Consider the following 18,833-nt stretch of genomic DNA (forward strand, 5'->3'; position numbering starts at 1 on the left):
TTTTGATCTGTCAGGGCCCCCGCATAGCTTCAGTTGTTTTGATCTGTCAGGGCCCCCGCATAGCTTCAGTTGTTTTGATCTGTCAGGGCCCCCGCATAGCTTCAGTTGTTTTGATCTGTCAGGGCCCCCACATAGCTTCAGTTGTTTTGATCTGTCAGGGCCCCCACATAGCTTCAGTTGTTTTGATCTGTCAGGGTCCCTGCATAGCTTCAGTTGTTTTGATCTGTCAGGGCCCCCACATAGCTTCAGTTGTTTTGATCTGTCAGGGCCCCCGCATAGCTTCAGTTGTTTTGATCTGTCAGGGTCCCTGCATAGCTTCAGTTGTTTTGATCTGTCAGGGCCCCCACATAGCTTCAGTTGTTTTGATCTGTCAGGGCCCCCACATAGCTTCAGTTGTTTTGATCTGTCAGGGCCCCCACATAGCTTCAGTTGTTTTGATCTGTCAGGGCCCCCACATAGCTTCAGTTGTTTTGATCTGTCAGGGCCCCCACATAGCTTCAGTTGTTTTGATCTGTCAGGGTCCCTGCATAGCTTCAGTTGTTTTGATCTGTCAGGGCCCCCACATAGCTTCAGTTGTTTTGATCTGTCAGCATCAGTAAACTAGTCTCATCTCTTCACGTGGCTCCAAACAGTAGTTTCAAAACAGTAGTTTCAAAACAGTAGTTTCAAAACAGTAGGTTCAAAACAGTAGGTTCAAAACAGTAGGTTCAAAACAGTAGGTTCAAAGGAGCACTAATGTCCGGCAGGTGGCGACAACGTCATGAGGAGCGCAGCCCTGGCAGCTCCGATCAATCTCTGTACAAGCATGAGAAAGTAGGTGATTGGTGTCAGTAATACCATACCTGTATATATGAACCAATTCTGCTATGTGTATTATAGACATCAAATTGATGGGAATCTCATTCATGACGCTCACTTTATCTTATCATCATAAAGTGAAAGTAAAACTTTTTTTAGTTGCATATTTGATAAAAAAAATGAGGAAATTAACTTTTGTAATGATAGTTGTTTGGTTCAGTTTTACGAGCCCTATTTTTTGTCAGTGTTGGGGAGTAGTGAACTACATGAAGTTTAACTAGTAATTAATCTACATTAAGCAGTAGCTTGGTGGTAGTTGAAATAAATTCAAATCTTGGTAGTGATTTCAGTAGTTAATTACTTTTTTGCCGTGTAGCAGTATAGCTAACTACCGGAACTACATACAACCTTTTTTTGAAAAAATTAAATGATTAAATGATTAAATAAATGATGGTGAAGAACAGGCAAGAATCTGCTTTCTTTTTCGTTATCAGACATTCATAATTCTCAATCGAAAAATATTTGTTCTGTGTTTAATAGGCTAAATTACACATTTGGTTAACATCTGACCCCATATGGATCTGTTGATCTTGCAATTTGTAGTTTGACATTTTAGATATAAATATTATATTTGTACTTTTTCAAGGTAAACTATATTTGTGTAGCTTTAGTTGTAGGTTAACTTCTTCCCGTGGGAAGTAATTGGTGGGTTGGTAAACTATGATTTCAGAGTAGCTTCCTCAACACTGTTGTTTGTTATCAAGGCTAATAAAGGTAACGATCCAATGAATATATTAGTGTGCACCATAAAATACTTCCAGAGGAGGGCAGTGTCATCCCTGGTATTCAACCGCGGAGATTAAATCCCAAACCGCAGGTGCGCCTGCTCTACCCTCTCCCTTGACCTCAGAAAAAAACACGGTGATCGCTCCATGGTTTGATCGCGTGCCACAACGAACCTGCGCGCTGTGCTTCAGTGACGTCGCTCCATTGGAGCCTGCGGTTGGAGCGCGAGTTCTTTTCACATATCAACCGGGAGAGAGAGGAGAGCGAGCGCACGGCGGTGCCAGCCGTGGTCAGCGCTTTGAGAGAACACTGTGAAATCAACCGGGAGGGACAACATCCTAGAGATGTAATGCGACTGTGCAACATTGTGTCTTTCCTGGCTGTCTGACGTTATTTTTCTGCTCAACCATTGAAGAGGAAGAGGTTTGTCGTTTACGTATTGGATTCCAGAGCACTGGGAACACCCCTGTCTCTATTTCTCTTTCTATCTCTTTCTATCCCCCTCGGGTTGAAAAGTCACCAGAGTGGAAAGGATATTTCGGTTTATTGGAATTGTAGCTGCTCTGAAGATGATCTCCGGTGTTTTCTGGGAACATTGTCTTGGATGAGAACCTGTGAGCATCATGAGTACCAATGGTGAGTCCATTCCTCTGCGCCTCTCTTCTGTTCTCGAGGTTACTTTGAAGTCCCCGCTCTTCTCTAGTTTACTTTGAAGCGTCGCTCTCTGAGGAGGATACACAGATAAGACAATAAGATACAACAATAGAGAATAGACAGGTTTAGTAGCGTTCAATGGAAAATAAACTACAAATGTGCTTTAAATGCAATATTTTATTAGCATACTCTATGTTCTAATTTTCTCTGTATTGATTTGAAGTTATTCTCACAGAGCAGAAAGACAACAACATTTCTCTGTTGCTTTCCTCTCTCTCCCCCTCACTTCAAGGATTCATCAATGCTTTGTATTAGCTCATCCTTTGTAGTATTTCTTGAATAAATGTCTTAAATTAGGCGACTGAGTGTGAGGATGGAGTACTGTGTGGGGGTTGTGTAGTATGTTGTTGTGGTTATGTAAAGGTTTAGGGGTCAAGGTAAGGGACTTCCTCCAGCAGCTGTTTGTCCCTGACATGTCAGGGCTTCTGTGTGTCTGTCTAGATGGCAAACTGCGTCTCTACATAATAGTTCACATCATTTGACGTTAGAAATGTGCAGTTTGTCTTCTTCTTAATTTCATAAAACAATCTATTCCCCCTGCTTATTATCATAATAATCTTCGTATTCATCATCATCATCATCAGACTCAGACATCACATACATCCACAAACCTGTTGTCTCCCTAGCAGAATAGCAAAGCTCATTGCAACCAGCCCCTGTCAGCCCTAGTCCAGCTCTACACCAAGACTGGACAGATCAGCCCCTGTCAGCCCTAGTTCAGCTCTACAACAAGACTGGACAGATCAGCCCCTGTCAGCCCCAGTTCAGCTCTACAACAAGACTGGACAGATCAGCCCCTGTCAGCCCCAGTTCAGCTCTACTCCAAGACTGGACAGATCAGCCCCTGTCAGCCCCAGTTCAGCTCTACTCCAAGACTGGACAGATCAGCCCCTGTCAGCCCCAGTTCAGCTCTACTCCAAGACTGGACAGATCAGTCCTAGTCCAGCTCTACTCCAAGACTGGACAGGTCAGCCCCAGTTCAGCTTTACACCAAGACTGGACAGATCAGCCTCTCAGCCCTAGTCCAGCTCTACACCAAGACTGGACAGATCAGCCCCAGTTCAGCTCTACTCCAAGACTGGACAGATCAGTCCTAGTCCAGCTCTACACCAAGACTGGACAGATCAGCCTGTCAGCCCCAGTTCAGCTCTACACCAAGACTGGACAGATCAGCCCATGTCAGCCCTAGTCCAGCTCTACTCCAAGACTGGACAGATCAGCCCCTGCCAGCCCCAGTTCAGCTCTACACCAAGACTGGACAGATCAGCCCTAGTCCAGCTCTACTCCAAGACTGGACAGATCAGCCCCTGTCAGCCCTAGTCCATCTCTACTCCAAGACTGGACAGATCAGCCCCAGTTCAGCTCTACACCAAGACTGGACAGATCAGCTTGTCAGCCCTAGTCCAGCTCTACACCAAGACTGGACAGATCAGCCCCTGTCAGCCCCAGTTCAGCTCTACACCAAGACTGGACAGATCAGCCCATGTCAGCCCTAGTCCAGCTCTACTCCAAGACTGGACAGATCAGCCCCTGTCAGCCCTAGTCCAGCTCTACACCAAGACTGGACAGATCAGCTTGTCAGCCCTAGTCCAACTCTACACCAAGACTGGACAGATCAGTCCTAGTTCAGCTCTACACCAAGACTGGACAGATCAGCCCCTGTCAGCCCTAGTCCAGCTCTACTCCAAGACTGGACAGATCAGCTCTAGTCCAGCTCTACACCAAGACTGGACAGATCAGCCCGGCAGCCCCAGTTCAGCTCTACTCCAAGACTGGACAGATCAGCTCTAGTCCAGCTCTACTCCAAGACTGGACAGATCAGCTCTAGTCCAGCTCTACACCAAGACTGGACAGATCAGCCCTAGTTCAGCTCTACACCAAGACTGGACAGATCAGCTTGTCAGCCCCAGTTCAGCTCTACACCAAGACTGGACAGATCAGCCCTAGTTCAGCTCTACACCAAGACTGGACAGGTCAGCCCTAGTCCAGCTCTACTCCAAGACTGGACAGATCAGCCTGTCAGCCCCAGTTCAGCTCTACACCAAGACTGGACAGATCAGCCCCAGCCCTTGGGCCACAGATCTTACTGATCTGGAGACAGCTAATCTTACCAGGGCAGAGGCCATCCCACTGAAGGATGTATACACACACAGATCTCATATCAGCTGACTGTAGCCTGCGATGCCAGGGGCAATTGCCTGTCTTCGCAACACCACTGATCCCCAGCCAGCTGAGTCCCCAGCAGCCACACAAACATACACAGGCCTCCCCCATGACCACTGCTTTGATAAGAGGAGCCTGTCTGCTAGTGTTGGGCTGGAACAGAACTCCAGAGTTCCCCCAGGCCAGGACCCACACTGCTGCACTGTCTTCAGTCTGTCCTGGTACTCTGGAATGTCAGATGACTTCTGTCCTCCCTCCTCCCCTCCCTCTTTCCTCCTCTTCTCCTTCCACTGTCATCACTGCACTTCTTTACTTTTCTCCCTCTATCTCCCTCCACTTGTCTCCCCCTTTCTCTATCCCTCTTTCTCCCTCCCCCTGTCGCCCTCTATCTCCATTCCCACTTTCTCTCTCCCCCTCCCTGTCTCCCCCTCCCTGTTTCCATCGCCCCTTCTCCCCCTCCCTGTTTCCATCGCCCCTTCTCCCCCTATCTCCATTCCCCCTTTCTCCCCTCCCCCTGTCTCCCTCTATCTCCATTCCCACTTTCTCTCTCCCCTTCCCTGTCTCCCCCTCCCTGTCTCCCCCTCCCTGTTTCCATCGCCCCTTCTCCCTCCATCTCCATTCCCCCTTTCTCCCCTCCCCCTGTCTCCCTCTATCTCCATTCCCACTTTCTCTCTCCCCTTCCCTGTCTCCCCCTCCCTGTCTCCCCCTCCCTGTTTCCATCGCCCCTTCTCCCCCTCCCTGTTTCCATCGCCCCTTCTCCCCCTATCTCCATTCCCCCTTTCTCCCCTCCCCCTATCTCCATTCCCCCTATCTCTCCTGCCCAATGTCCAGGTCTGTATGATTGTATTATTATTAGGCCTACATCATTCTTTCTCCTATTGGATGTCATTACATTATTCATTATTCAATCTTAAGTCTCCTGTTTGTGTGTGTGTGTGTGTGTGTGTGTGTGTGTGTGTGTGTGTGTGTGTGTGTGTGTGTGTGTGTGTGTGTGTGTGTGTGTGTGTGTGTGTGTGTGTGTGTATGTGAGTACAATTTCTCTGGAGGCTGTATAAATGTTTGGAGTTATTTTGTCAGCTGATGGGAGATGGAGGGGTTAGGTCACTATCTGTGGAGAACTATCACCAGAGAAACCTGCATGTGCTGTCTGTAGACACACACACACACACACACACACACACACACACACACACACACACACACACACACACACACACACACCCTCTCAGCAGTGCGGGTGTAGAGTCAGCAGGCAGATGGTCGTGTGACGTGTCAGTGCTCTGGCTCCAGGCGTACACACACATCAGGGACAGTATCTCCTCATCTCCTCACCTCACTTCTCTTCTCCTCACCTCTCATCTCCTCACCTCTCATCTCCTATCATCTCATCGCTCCTCACCTCTCATCTCCTCACCTCACCTCACCTCTCATCACCTCACCTCTCATCTCCTCATCTCATCTCCTCTCCTCTCATCTCCTCACCTCTCATCTCCTCTCCTCACCTCTCATCTCCTCACCTCTCATCTCATCTCCTCACCTCACCCCTTCTCTCCTCACCTCTCATCTCCTCTCCTCACCTCTCATCTCCTCACCTCTCATCTCATCTCCTCATCTCACCCCTTCTCTCCTCACCTTTCATCTCCTCTCCTCACCTCTCATCTCCTCACCTCTCATCTCCTCACCTCACCCCTTCTCTCCTCACCTTTCATCTCCTCTCCTCATCTTTCATCTCCTCACATCTCCTCTCATCTCCTCTCCTCACCTCTCATCTCCTCATCACCTCTCATCTCCTCACCTCTCATCTCATCTCCTCTCCTCTCCTCACCTCACCTCACCCCTTCTCACCTCACCTCTCATCTCCTCACCTCTCATCACCTCACCTCTCATCTCATCTCATCTCCTCACCTCACCTCTCCTCACCTCTCATGTCCTTACCTCTCATCTTCTCACATCACCTCTCATCTCCTCACCTCTCATCTCATCTCATCTCCTCACCTCATCTCTTCACCTCTCCTCTCATCATCTCACCTCTCATCTCCTCACCTCTCATCACCTTACCTGTCATCTCCTCTCCTCTCATCACCTCATCTCTTCACCTCTCCTCTCATCATCTCACCTCACCTCTCCTCACATCTCCTCTCATCTCCTCTCCTCACCTCTCATCTCCTCTCCTCACCTCACCCCTTCTCTCCTCACCTTTCATCTCCTCTCCTCACCTCTCATCTCATCTCCTCTCCTCTCCTCACCTCACCTCACCTCACCCCTTCTCACCTCACCTCTCATCTCATCTCATCTCATCACCTCTCCTCACCTCTCATCAAATCAAATCAAATCAAATGTATTTATATAACCCTTTTTACATCAGCTGATATCTCAAAGTGCTGTACAGAAACCCAGCCTAAAACCCCAAACAGCAAGCAATGCAGGTGTAGAAGCACGGTGGCTAGGAAAAACTCCCTAGAAAGGCCAAAACCTAGGGAGAAACCTAGAGAGGAACCAGGCTATGAGGGGTGGCCAGTCCTCTTCTGGCTGTGCCGGGTGGAGATTATAACAGCACATGGCCTAGATGTTCAAATGTTCATAAATGACCAGCATGGTCAAATAATAATAACCATAGTAGTTGTCGAGGGTGTAACAAGTCAGTAACACAAGAGTAAGTGTCAGTTGGATTTTTCATAGCCGATCTTTGAGAGTATCTCTACCGCTCCTGCTGTCTCTAGAGAGTTGAAAACAGCAGGTCTGGGACAGGTAGTACATCCGGTGAATAGGTCAGGGTTCCAGCAGGTCTGGGACAGCAGGTCTGGGACAGGTAGCACGTCCGGTGAACAGGTCAGGGTTCCATAGCTGCAGGCAGAACAGTTGGAACTGGAGCAGCAGCACGGCCAGGTGCACTGGGGACAGCAAGGAGTCATCAAGCCAGGTAGTCCTGAGGCATGGTCCTAGGGCTCAGGTCCTCCGAGAGAAAGAAAGAAAGAAAGAGAAAGAGAGAATTAGAGAGAGCATATTTAAATTCACACAGGACACCGGAAAAGACAAGAGAAATACTCCAGATGTGACAGACAGACCCTAGCCCCCCGACACATAAACTACTGCAGCATAAATACTGGAGGCTGAGACAGGAGGGGTCAGGAGACACTGTGGCCCCATCCGATGAAACCCCTGGACAGGTCCAAACAGGTAGGATATAACCCCACCCACTTTGCCAAAGCACAGCCTCCACACCACTGGAGGGATATCTCCAACCACCAACATACCATCCCGGGACAAGGCCGAGTATAGCCCACAAAGATCTCCGCCACGGCACAGCCCAAGGGGAGGCGCCAACCCATCACCTCTCCTCTCCTCTTCTCTCTCCTTCTCTCTCCTCCCATTAGACCTGTGTTAGTGTTCTGTGCTGTTCTGTGTGCTATCCGCTACATTGGGTGAGATAGCCCAGGAGCTAGAATGTAATTACATTGAAGTTAGAATGTCTCTTCTCATCTGCTGCTCACTCTGTATCTCATGGTCAGTAGGTTGGTGCCATGTGTCTTTTGGTGTGTGTCTTTCTGTGTGTGTGTGTTCCCTCTTCTCTATCTGGCTGAGGAGACCAGTTAGAGAGCAGCAGGTTCTTCTCTGGTGGAGTTTCTCGCTCTGTCACACAACTACACAAAATCTCACTCCATCTCTCTGTCACTCTCATTCTCTTTCTCTTTCTCTGAGAGACCTGACATCTTATTAGAGTCTCTCTCTCTCTCTCTCTCTCTCTCTCTCTCTCTTTCTCTGAGAGACCTGACATCTTAGAGTCTCTCTCTCTCTCTCTCTCTCTCTCTCTCTCTCTCTCTCTCTCTCTCTCTCTTTCTCTGAGAGACCTGACATCTTATTAGTCTCTCTCTCTCTCTCTCTCTCTCTCTCTCTCTCTTTCTCTGAGAGACCTGACATCTTATTAGAGTCTCTCTCTCTCTCTCTCTCTCTCTCTCTCTCTCTCTCTCTCTCTCTCCTCTCTCCCTCTTTCTCTCTTTCCTTTATTCCCTCTGAAGACCTGAACAATCTTTATTAGTCCTCTCTCTCTCTACTCCCGTCTTCCCCTCCTCTGATCTCCTCTCCTCTCTCTACCTCCTCCCTCTGATCACTCTCGTCCTCTCCTCTCCCATTCTCATCCCTCTCCTCATCTCTCTCTCTCTCTCTCTTTCTCTCTCTCTCTCTCTCTCTCTCTCTCTCTCTCTCTCTCTCTCTCTCTCTCTCTCTCTCTGTGTGTGTTTTTGTGTGTCTACTCTCCTTTACTTTTTCACCAGAAACAGATGTTTTGGGAGATGAATAGAGTTGTCAGTATCAGGCACCTGTTAGCTGGAGCTTTACCTCTTATATAACACCTGTTAGCTGGAGCTTTACCTCTTATATAACACCTGTTAGCTGGAGCTTTACCTCTTATATAACACCTGTTAGCTGGAGCTTTACCTCTTATATAACACCTGTTAGCTGGAGCTTTACCTCTTATATAACACCTGTTAGCTGGAGCTTTACCTCTTATATAACACCTGTTAGCTGGAGCTTTACCTCTTATATAACAGGCTTCAGCTTGTCTACTCTGAAGAAACTTAATTTACCAACCATAGAGTTATATCTAGAGGATTACAGCAGCTCAGTGACGTGTGTGTTGTCATTATATCTAGAGGATTACACCAGCTCAGTGATGTGTGTGTTGTCATTATATCTATAGGATTACACCAGCTCAGTGACGTGTGTGTTGTCATTATATCTAGAGGATTACACCAGCTCAGTGACGTGTGTGTTGTCATTACATCTAGAGGATTACACCAGCTCAGTGACGTGTGCGTTGTCATTACATCTAGAGGATTACACCAGCTCAGTGACGTGTGTGTTGTCATTATATCTAGAGGATTACACCAGCTCAGTGACGTGTGTGTTGTCATTATATCTAGAGGATTACACCAGCTCAGTGATGTGTGTGTTGTCATTACATCTGGTGTGAATCATCAAGTGGTCTATCTACTAGAGAAAATGTTACCCTCCTCTCTCCGTAGAGTGACATGGTCTGACCGTGATGTCACTGGACTAGGGTTGCACATTTTGTGGAATATTCACAGGTGGAAACTTTCCGTGGGAATTAACGGGAATATATGGGAATTAACGGAAATATATGCAAATTAATATTATTACCATTTAAATGTAGATGTTTTTTGCATTGGATGTATTTACCATGTCATATGGATACAGAAACATACACCTTTTACCTTATCATAAGTAGACATAATTGCAAATGATTAAATCCTTCCAATAGAAATAATAATTTAATAAAATTGAACTTTAATTAAATGAGTTGACTCTTCACATGGGATGATTCCCTGAACAACAAAAGAAAGGGAATATTGAATGATCCCCAATGATCCATTGCATCTCCCAAAAATGTTTTCAACGTACAATTATAAAATGATTGTTTAGAAACTAAAGCTTTGGTAGTCTTCCTCTTAGGCTTCCATGCCTTCTCCCTGAATGTCCTCAATGTCCACCTCTTGAACATCAGACTCTGAGACCTCATCTTCACTGTCACTTTCCAACCTTGTTGAGGATGGCTCGTTGTCAGGCTCAAAAAGCCGAAAATTTGCCCGGATGGCCACCAATTTTTCAACCCTTGTATTGGTCAACCTGTTGCATGCTTTGGTGTGTGTGTGTGTGTTCCCAAACACGGACCAGTTGCGCTCTGAGACGGCTGATGTTGGTGAGATTTGGAGGGTGATGGAGGCAACAGGGGAAAGAGCCTCAGATCCACAAAGTCCCTTCCACCAGGTGGCTGATGAGATATGTTGGCACGACTGCCATATTGCATCTCCATCCCAAAGCCCTTGCTTGGAAGTGTACTTCGCCAGACTGCCAAGAACCTTGCCCTCATCCAGGCCAAGGTGGCGAGACACGGTAGTGATGACACCATAGGCCTTGTTGATCTCTGCACCAGACAGGATGCTCTTGCCAGCATACTTGGGGTCCAACATGCACAGTGAAGGAAAAACGTATTTGATCCCCTGGTGATTTTGTATGTTTGCCCACTGACAAAGAAATTATCAGTCTATAATTTTAATGATAGGTTTATTTGAACAGTGATAGAAAGAATAACAACAAAAAAATCCTGAAAAACGCATGTAAAAAATGTTATAAAATTATTTGCATTTTAATGAGGGAAATAAGTATTTGACCCCTCTGCAAAACATGACTTAGTACTTGGTGGCAAAACCCTTGTTGGCAATCACAGAGGTCAGACGTTTCTTGTAGTTGGCACACATCTCAGGAGGGATTTTGTCCCACTCCTCTTTGCAGATCTTCTCCAAGTCATTAAGGTTTCGAGGCTGAAGTTTGGCAACTCAAACCTTCAGCTCCCTCCACAGATTTTCTATGGGATTAAGGTATGGAGACTGGCTAGGCCACTCCAGGACCTTAATGTGCTTCTTCTTGAGCCACTCCTTTGTTACTTTGGCTGTATGTTTTGGGTCATTGTCATGCTGGAATACCCATCCATGACCCATTTTCAATGTCCGGGCTGAGGGAAGGAGGTTCTCACCCAAGATTTGACGGTATATGGCCCCGTCCATCGTCCCTTTGATGCGGTGAAGTTGTCCTGTCCCCTTAGCAGAAAAACACCCCCAAAGCATAATGTTTCCACCTCCATGTTTGACGGTGGGGATGGTGTTCTTGGGGTCATAGGCAGCATTCCTCCTCCTCCAAACACGGCGAGTTGAGTTGATGCCAAAGAGCTCAATTTTGGTCTCATCTGACCACAACACTTTCACCCAGTTGTCCTCTGAATCATTCAGATGTTCATTGACAAACTTCAGACGGGCATGTATATGTACTTTCTTGAGCAGGGGGACCTTGCGGGCACTGCAGGATTTCAGTCCTTCACGGCATAGTGTGTTACCAATTGTTTCCTTGGTGACTATGGTCCCAGTTACCTTGAGATCATTGACAAGATCCTCCCGTGTAGTTCTGGGCTGATTCCTCACCATTCTCATGATCATTGCAACTTCACGAGGTGAGATCTTGCATGGAGTCCCAGGCCGAGGGAGATTGACGGTTCTTTTGTGTTTCTTCCATTTGCGAATAATCGCACAAACTGTTGTCACCTTCTCCCCAAGTTGCTTGGCGATGGCCTTGTAGCCCATTCCAGCCTTGTGTAGGTCTACAATCTTGTCCCTGACATCCTTGGAGAGCTCTTTGGTCTTGGCCATGGTGGAGAGTTTAGAATCTGATTGATTGATTGCTTCTGTGGACAGGTGTCTTTTATACAGGTAACAAGGTGAGATTAGGAGCACTCCCTTTAAGAGTGTGCTCCTAATCTCAGCTCGTTACCTGTATAAAAGACACCTGGGAGCCAGAAATCTTTCTGATTGAGAGGGGGTCAAATACTTATTTCCCTCATTATAATGCAAATCAATTTATAACATTTTTGACATGTGTTTTTCTGGATTGTTTTGTTGTTTTTCTGTCTCTCACTGTTCAAATAAACCTACCATTAAAATTATAGACTGATCATTTCTTTGTCAGTGGGCAAACGTACAAAATCAGCAGGGGATCAAATACTTTTTTCCCTCACCGTAATGCATGCGGTGTGAATGAGCTTCAGGCAGAATTCTTCACGCTCTTTGATGTATTTCACAACTGCACTTTCCTCTGCTTGGAGTAACAGTGAAGTGGACAGGGAAGTACAGATTTCTTCTCTTACATCTGCAAGCAGAGTCTCAACATCAGACAGGATGGCATTGTTTCCCTCAATCCGTGCATTTCAGGAGTTTCAGGCTGCTTACCACTCTCTCCCAAAATACATCATCCAGGAGGATACTCTTGAAGGGGCTGTCCATATCGGCAGACTGTGATATGGCTATTTCTTGGAGAGACTCCTTCCCCTCCAGGAGACTGTCAAACATGATGACGACAACACCCCAACGGGTGTTGCTGGGCAGCTTCAATGTGGTGCTCTTATTCTTCTCACTTTGCTTGGTGAGGTAGATTGCTGCTGTAACTTGATGACCCTTCACATACCTAACCATTTCCTTGGCTCTCTTATATAATGTATCTATTGTTTTCAGTGCCATGATGTCCTTGAGGAGCAGATTCAATGCATGAGCAGCACAGCCAATGGGTGTGATGTGAGGGTAGGACTCCTCCACTTTAGACCAAGCAGCCTTCATGTTTGCAGCATTGTCTGTCACCAGTGCAAATACCTTCTGTGGTCCAAGGTCATTGACGACTGCCTTCAGCTCATCTGCAATGTAGAGACCGGTGTGTCTGTTGTCCCTTGTGTCTGTGCTCTTGTAGAATACTGGTTGAGGGGTGGAGATGATGTAGTTAATTATTCCTTGCCCATGAACATTCGACCACCCATCAGAGATGATTGCAATACAGTCTGCTTTCTCTATGATTTGCTTGACCTTCACTTGAACTCTGCATCCAGCAAATGAGTAGATAAAGCATGTCTGGTTGGAGGGGTGTATGCTGGGCGAAGAACATTCAGAAATCTCTTCCAATACACATTGCCTGTGAGCATCAGAGGAGAACCAGTTGCTTACACAGCTCGAGCAAGACATTCATCAGCATTTCTCTGACTACGTTCCTCCATTGAGTCCAAAAAACTTCCAGGAGGACCATGAGTTGTTGCTATCGATAAGGTGTCTGATTCATTATTTTCACCTCGAATAGAAGTAGAGGGACTTTTGACAGATGTTGCTTGCTGTGAGTGCTGAGGGAACTTTATGCACTTGGCCAGATGATTCTGCATCTTTGTTGCATTCTTCACATATGAGTTGGTGCAGTATTTACAAATGTACACAGCTTTTCCTTTTCCTTCTACATTCACTTGTTCACCTGACCTAGAATTCCTTACAATTAAATGCCGACCGCATTATCTACCAAGAGAATTCTCTTCGATTATAATCACAGTCATGTATATACCTCCCAAGCAGACACATCGACGGCCCTGAAAGAACTTCATTGAACTCTATGTAAACTAGAAACCACATATTCTGAGGCTGAATTTATTGTAGCTGGGGATTTTAACAAGGCTAATCTGAAAACAAGGCTCCCTATATTTTATCAGCATATCGAATGCGCGACCCGGGCTGGCAAAACCCTGGATCATTGTTATACTAACTTCCGCGACGCATACAAAGCCCTCCCCCGCTCTCCTTTTGGGAAATCTGACCACGACTCCATTGTGTTGCTCCCAGCCTACAGACAGAAACTAAAACAGGAAACACCCGTGCTCAGGTCTGTTCAATGCTGGTCCGACCAATCGGATTCCACGCTACAAGATTGCTTCAATCACGTGGACTGGGGAATGTTCCACATAGCGTCGGACAACAACATTGATGAATACGCTGATTCGGTGACCAAGTTTATTAGCAAGTGCATCGGTGATGTTGTACCCACAGCAACTATGAAAACATTCCCCAACCAGAAACCGTGGATTGATGGCAGCATTCGCGCAAAACTGAAAGCGCGAACCACGGCTTTTAATCAGGGCAAGGTGACCGGAAACATGACCAAATACAAAAAGTGTAGCTATTCCCTCCGCAAGCCAATCAAACAAGCTAAGCGTCAGTATAGAGACAAAGTAGAGCCGCAATTCAACAGCTCAGACATGAGAGGTATGTGGCAGGGTCTACAGTCAATCACGGACTACAAAAAGAAAACCAGCCCCGTCGCGGACCACAATGTCTTGCTCCCAGACAAACTAAACAACTTCTTTGCTCGCTTTGAGGACAATACAGTGCCACCGACATGGACCACTACCAAAACCTGTGGGCTCTCCTTCACTGCAGCCAACGTGAGTAAAACATTTAACCTGTTTGGGATAGGGGGCAGTATTTTCACAGCCGGATAAAAAATGTACCGATTTAATCTGGTTACTACTCCTGCCCAGAAACTAGAATATGCATATAATTAGTAGATTTGGATAGAAAACACTCTAAAGTTTCTACAACTGTTTCAATGGTGTCTGTGAGTATAACAGAACTCATATGATAGGCCAAAACCTAAGAAGATTCCATACAGGAAGTGCCCTGTCTGACAATTTGTTCTCCTTCTGTGGCATCTCTATCGAAAATACAGCATCTCTGCTGTAACGTGACATTTTGTAAGGCTTCCATTGGCTCTCAGAAGGTGCCAGAAAGTGGAATGACGTCTCTGCAGTCTCTGGGCAAAAAACAGCAGGAGTTTTTGTGAGTGGTCAGGCAGGGAACAATGACACTGAAGATGCGCGTCCACGAGACGACTCCATTTTTTTCTTTCAGCCTTTGAATGAATACAACGTCGCTCGGTTGGAATATTATCGCTATTTTACGAAAAAAAATAGCATAAACATTGATTTTAAACAGCGTTTGACATGCTTCGAAGTACGGTAATGGAATATTTTGACATTTTTTGTCACAAAATGCGCTCGCGCGTCACCCTTCGGATAGTGACTTGAACGCACGAACAAAACGGAGGTATTTGAATATAACTATGGATTATTTGGAACCAAAACAACATTTGTTGTTGAAGTAGAAGTCCTGGGAGTGCATTCTGACGAAGAACAGCAAAGGTAATCCAATTTTTCTTATAGTAAATCTGAGTTTGGTGATGGCCAAACTTGGTGGGTGTCAAATTAGCTAGCCATGATGGCCGGCCTATGTACTCAGAATATTGCAAAATGTGCTTTCGCCGAAAAGCTATTTTAAAATCTGACACCGCGATTGCATAAAGGAGTTCTGTATCTATAATTCTTTAAATAATTGTTATGTTTTTTGTCAACGTTTATCGTGAGTAATTTAGTAAATTCACCGGAAGTTTGCGGTGGGTATGCTAGTTCTGAACATCACATGCTAATGTAAAAAGCTGGTTTTTGATATAAATATGAACTTGATTGAACAAAACATGCATGTATTGTATAACATAATGTCCTAGGAGTGTCATCTGATGAAGATCATCAAAGGTTAGTGCTGCATTTAGCTGTGGTTTTGGTTTTTGTGACATATATGCATGCTTTGAAAATGGCTTTGTGATTATTTTTGGCAGGGTACTCTCCTGACATAATCTAATGTTTTGCTTTCGCTGTAAAGCCTTTTTGAAATCGGACAGTGTGGTTAGATGAACGAGAGTCTTGTCTTTAAAATGGTGTAAAATAGTCATATGTTTGAGAAATTGAAGTTATAGCAATTATGAGGTATTTGTATTTCACGCCACGCGATTCCACTGGGCAAGCGTCCCACCTTGCCCAGAGAGGTTAACAAGAAATTTGTGGAGTGGTTGAATTAATTGTTGTAATTAATTTCAGCATTATCTTAAACAAATGTGACAACATACCATGAGGTCATCATGATCATGCTTTTAGAGACTAGTCAAGGATCATGTCACCTCCACCTTACCTGCCACCCTAGACCCACTGCAATTTGCATACCGCCCCAATAGGTCCACAGACGATGCAATCGCCACCACACTGCACACTGCCCTAACCCATCTGGACAAGAGGAATACCTGTGTAAGAATGCTATTCATTGACTACGGCTCAGATCTTAACCCCATTGTACCCTCCAAACTCGTCATTAAGAAAGTTTTTAAGTTCCTCGGCGTACACATCACGGACAAACTGAAATGGTCCACCCACACAGACAGCGTGGTGAAGACGGCGCAGCAGTGCCTTTTCAACCTCAGGAGGCTGAAGAAATTGAGCTTGTCACCAAAAACATTCACAAACTTTTACAGATGCACAATCGAGAGCATCCTGTCAGGCTGTATCACCACCTGGTACGCCAACTGCTCTGCCCACAACCGTAAGGCTCTCCAGAGGGTAGTGAGGTCTGCACAATGCATCACCAGGGGCAAACTACCTGCCCTCCAGGACACCTACACCACCCGATGTCACAGGAAGGCCAAAAAGATCATCAAGGACAACAACCACCCGAGCCACTGCCTGTTCACCCCACTAACATCCAGAAGGCGAGGTCAGTACAGGTGCATCAAAGCTGGGACCGAGAGACTGAAAAACAGCTTCTATCTCAAGGCCATCAGACTGTTAAATAGCCATCACTAACATTGAGTGGCTGCTGCCAACATACTGACTCATCTCTAGCCACTTTAATATTTTAAAATTGGATGTAATAAATGTATCACAAGCCACTTTAAACAATGCCACTTTATATAATGTTTACATACCCTACATTACTCATCTCATATGTATATACTGTACTCTATACCATCTACTGCATCTTGCCTATGCCGTTCGGCCATCACTTATCCATATATTTATATGTACATATTCTTATTCATTCCTTTACACTCGTGTGTGTATAAGGTAGTTGTTGTGAAATTGTAAGATTACTTGTTAGATATTACTGCATGGTCGGAACTAGAAGCACAAGCATTTCGCTACACTCGCATAAAGATCTACTAACAATGTGTGTGACAAATAAAATTTGATTTGCTACATTAGCTGCAGTGAAATGTCTCCACAGATCAGATAGTGCCCATGGCATTTCCCTGTAAAGATGAGGAAAAACATGAGGAAAAAAACAACATACAATACCATGTACAGATAAATAGTTAAGCAGTTAGATTAAACAACTCCTTTGTCAGATAAATGTTTTAAAATTAAACATGTATGGAAACAGGTGAATTAATACTCCTCAGTTAGCAGGATCAGCAAGCTAAAACACACATCATAGCAAAAACTAACTAGCAGAAAGTATTTAAACACCCTTTGCTGTAGGCTACTATTTACTAGTTAACAAAAAATCATGTATGTCATGTAAAATATATTCCTCCCACCCAGTATTGTAATTAAAACTTACCAGAAAGCATGTAGTCCTTGGCTCAGACAGTGTACTAGTGTGGGCTCAATAGCATCTCATTAGTGTTCAAGATCTTGAGAATCAGCTGTACATGTGATGGAAGAACGCACTGTGCATGCAGAGGGTTGCAATCCCATTGAATTGGGGATAGTTTAAAACCTGTTTGGGCTAGGGGGCAGTATTGAGAATTTTGGAAAAAATATGTGCCCATTTTTAACTGCCTCCTACACCAACTCAGAAGCTAGAATATGCATATTATTGTTCAGGTTTGGATAGAAAACACTCTGAATCTTCTAAAACTGTTTGAATGGTGTCTGTGAGTATAACAGAACTCCTATGGCAGGCAAAAACCTGACAAGGTTTCATGCAGGAAGTACCCTGTCTGACAAGGAGTCGTGCGTCTTGCATCTGTTTATTGAAAAGTAAGGATCTTAGCTGTAACGTGACAATTCCCAGGGCTCCGATAGGCTCTCAGAACCCGGGAAATACCTGAAGGTTGACGAGGCAGCCTCAGGCTGAAACACATTATCTCCTTTGGTAAGTGGCGGATCAGAGGACCTTTGAATGAGGCGCGTGCACGATTCGCTCCTGAGGAGAAATTTAATTCGGCTGTTTAGGCTCATTGCATATTCCCGGTCGGAATATTATCGCTTTTCTACGAGATAAATGGCATAAAAATTGGTTTTAAACAGCGGTTGACATGCTTCGAAGTACGGTAATGGAATATTTAGACATTTTTTGTCACGCCAATGCGCCATGCGCGAGACCGTGATGTAGCATTCTGATAGTGTCTAGAACTCACGAACAAAACGTCGCTGTTTGGATATAACGATGGATTATTTGGGACCAAACCAACATTTGTTATTGAAGTAGAAGTCCTGGCAGTGTATTCTGACGAAGAACAAGCAAGGTAAGAACATTTTTCTTATAGGAAATGTGATTTTGGTGGAGGCTGACCTGGGTGGGTGTCTAAATAGCTAGCCCTGTGATGCCGGGCTATGTACTTAGATTATTGCAAAATGTGCTTCATCCGAAAAGCTATTTTAAAATCGGACATATCGAGTGCATAGAGGAGTAATGTATCTATAATTCTTAAAATAATTGTTATGCTTTTTGTGAACGTTTATCGTGAGTAATTTAGCAAACTGTTAGTAAATTCCCCGGAAGTTTGCGGGGGTTATGCTTTTTCTGAACGTCACATGCTAATGTAAAAAGCTGTTTTTTGATATAAATATGAACTTGATTGAACAGACATGCATGTATTGTATAACACAATGTCCTAGGTGTGTCATCTGATGAAGATCATAAAAGGTTAGTGCTGCATTTAGCTGTGGTTTGGGTTTATGTGACATGATATGCTAGCTTGAAAAATGGGTGTCTGATTATTTCTGGCTGGGCACTCTGCTGACATAATCTAATGTTTTGCTTTCGTTGTAAAGCCTTTTTGAAATCGGACAGTGTGGTTAGATTAACGAGATTCTTGTCTTTAAATAGCTGTAAAATAGTCATATGTTTGAGAAATTGAAGTAATAGTATTTCTAACGATTCAAAAATCGCGCC

Source organism: Salmo trutta, chromosome 3 (assembly GCF_901001165.1).
Source record: "Salmo trutta chromosome 3, fSalTru1.1, whole genome shotgun sequence".
In the NCBI taxonomy this organism is placed as follows: Eukaryota; Metazoa; Chordata; class Actinopteri; order Salmoniformes; family Salmonidae; genus Salmo; species Salmo trutta.